This window comes from Dipteris shenzhenensis, chromosome 25, assembly GCF_047967505.1.
Source record: "Dipteris shenzhenensis isolate YYH24624 ecotype China chromosome 25, Dip_SZ_1.0, whole genome shotgun sequence".
Classification (NCBI taxonomy): Eukaryota; Viridiplantae; Streptophyta; class Polypodiopsida; order Gleicheniales; family Dipteridaceae; genus Dipteris; species Dipteris shenzhenensis.
This window is the reverse complement of record NC_141620.1, coordinates 30,394,935-30,398,265: the sequence shown is the minus strand read 5'-3', so window position 1 is coordinate 30,398,265 and position 3,331 is coordinate 30,394,935.

The following is a 3,331-nucleotide window of genomic DNA, read 5'->3' as shown; positions in this document are numbered from 1 at the left end:
CTTTAGAAAAGGGATGCCGATGCTGCTTGCCCATCATGCAAGCTTCACATACATCAGGCAAATCTGTAATTTTTGGTAGGTCTGCAATCATTCCACTTTTATGCATCTCCTTTAAAGAACTAAGGTTTAGATGACCAAACCTCTCATGCCACACCTTAGTGTTGCTCACATCGGCTCGAGCACTGAAAGCTGAGAGTTCGTAGATGTTGTTGCGCCGTGTACCTTTACCAATGACCTTCCCTTGAAGATCCAAAATCTGTGCGCCATTCTTATCAAAGTGAACTTTGAGATCCCGATCCGTGATCACAGAAACAGACAACAAGTTCCTCTTGATATCTGGCACATAAAGAACATCGGAAAACTGTTTTACAACTCCATCTGACTTGAGAGCAATTGTACCTTTTCCTTTTGCTGGACATTTTGCATCATTGCCGACTGCTACCAGGATGTCATTTCCTACCGGATGTAGAGAGGTATACCAATCCTTCCGACTGGTCATGTGGGGCGATGCACCACTCTCAATAATCCAAGGTTCATCCGCAGGTACATGAACTGCCTCCATGCAAATCTCCTCAATTGCTACGAATAGATCTACTCGTACTGCCTGCGCGCTGTTGCTAGACTCTTTCTTTACTCCGTTCTTCTCATCTGCAATCTTCTTCCGGCACTCATTCTGCTTGTGCCCTGCCTTGTTGCAATAGAAGCACTTGATCTTCTTCTTTCTCTTTTTATCATCAGAAGAAGATGGGTTACCAGAGTCCTTATCCTTACCTTTCTTTGATCCAGCTGAGAAAGCCGAATCTTTTCCAATCCTCGTCTTTTGACGCATCTCCTCCTCCAGAATCATTGCGCTAAAATCCTCAAAGTTGAGGGACGGATTTCTGTTCTGCGTATTCAACGCCGTAACAAGACCGTCGTACTTTGGTGGGAGAATCCGTATGCACCTTCGTGCTAGATTCTCGCTGGTGATGGTGATGCCAATCGCAGTCATCTGATCGTGCAGATTCTTCACCCTGGTGATGAACTTCTCTGCCGTTTCAGACTCAGACAGTTTCTCGTTCGTGAGTTGAGTCTCCAAATTCTGAATCCGCATTTGATTCGTGATCTCGTACTGATTTTTCAAGACCGTCCATGCCTCCTCCGCTGTGGTAACATGTTGAATTAATGCCATGACAGAATCACTTACACTGCAGACAATAGAACACAGCGCATCTGCATTTCTTCTTATCCACCCCAGTAGCAGTATCCCAAAGCTCGTATGCGCTTAGGATGGTCTTCATCTTGAACTTCCAGAGTGGATAGTTAGAGCCGTCCAACTTTCCGCTTTCGCCGAACGGTGGGATTCGCAGTCTTGCGAACTGGGCCATCTCTCACAATCTGCTCGCAAACAGAAACACACTACCAAATCTTCTTGCTAGAGCCCATGCTCTGATACACTTGTATTCAGCCCTTTGGGCATTCATGCATTTCAATTATATTATCTCTCTCTAATTCTCTCACTCACATCCATAGCATCATTTGTGTATTGATGCATTTTATCTTGCACTTTGTATAGTGAGCAGGGGAGAGAGTGAGGATAGTCTACCTCCCGCTGCACTAATTCTATACGATGGATTTTCTCAGAGGCTCCCCTTATAGAGAAGGGCTCCCGCTTGATGTAGTGCCTTCAAAGTGTGTGAAAACAGTTGTTTAGCGCGGTCTTATTTGAGCCAGTCCCCTGTGCTCGGAGGGTTTGAGAGGCAGCCACTCATCTGGCACCCGGAGGTGCAAGTTCAGGAGTGACTTCTGTTGGGGCAGTGGATGTACATTGGTTGGGCACAGTGGGAAAAGTAGCCCAACTAGGTCTTTTGATACTTGGAGACGCCTCCCCGCAAAGGTAGAGGCACGAGGGCGGGCACTTCCCATCTAAGAGAGACAAGTACCCGGATGATGGAGATTGATGCGATGATCCCAATGGCATGGTGGAAAGGATTGCATAGTGCCCCAGCCTTACCACTAGTACAGACATTCTCGAGGACCTGGGTTCCTCTCATGATCGAGTTTTTGCTATATTCTCGTGGCTCTTACCAATGCAAACTTTACAATGTAAGGCCAAGGAGCCTTCTCCAGCCCGCACCTACGAGAGACCTCGAGGCAAACGAGGTTCCGTATAGGCTCAAGTGGTAGAGGGTCAGAGTGGTTAGATGATAGCCCCAATCCGGGGCAAGATGGGCTGAGGTGGCGCCTTTAGTTATGGGAGGGCCGGCCTCTCAAAGAGATTCAGTGGTATCCAAGGGAGTGGTCTTGATCAGCTTGGATAGGGTGCTCAGACAAGAAAGAGGAAGTGTCCTTTTTCTCCTATACGACTTGGATTAGACATTGTCTATAGCTAGAGGCGTCAGCCTGGACCCCATCAAGAGAGCAGCATTGGTTGGAGCAATAGGTTCCCTTGGAGGTCATTTCTTGCTTTGGTCATGGCTGTGGACTATTCACAAGCTTCGGAAGATTTCATGTTTCTTCCAGATGGTGACACATAAAGGCCTGCCCATTGGCCTGCGGTTGGAGCAGATGCGGGTAGACGGTAGATGTGAACTGGAGACGAATCCACATCATCTTTGGGGCTGCCCGACAGTGTAGAGAATCTAGATGGAAGCCCTCCACATAGTGGCCGATGCAACAAGATTTCATTTGGGGGATGGTTGCGTGGCTGACAAAGGGAGGCCATGCCTTCTCCATCGATCCACCTCTCCAGCTCACAGGATTCAAGGCCAATGTGTTCTCAGTATAGAGGCATTTCAAGTGACTCATCCCTCTTGCCTCCATAATGTACAGGGGACAGTGTCCAGCATCATTGCCGTGAATTTGGGTTGCCCGTTGCAGTTTTGTGATGGGAGACCATTAGGTTCCCCCAGCAACTCACCATCTGGCAGGATATTATCTACACCTTACGCACCATGTGGGAGCATGGGACCCCGGGTCCTAGAGCGGCCACCAAAAGGCAGGAGCATTTCTGCAAGGCTTGGCATGCAGGTACCTTTCTATGTCATTACCACAAGAGGTATTTGCTGGTTGTATAGACCCCCACCCTGGCTGTTAGCCCCTGTTCTCAAGATTCCCTAGGCAGTGAGCAGGATTCTCTGAAAACAGGGCTGGTTTTTCTCACGACCAATTGACTGTTTTCTTTTCTCCACGATCAGCGCCCTTTGGATTGCTAATTTGTAGGGTTGATTTTCAAGGTGAATAGTAGGTTCTTTTCTCTTTAAAAAAAGAAAGCAGAGACAGAAAAACAAAAGACTAGACTATATGTGTTCCTTTAGAGATGAAGAAAAATGCAAAGGAAAACTTGGTCGAA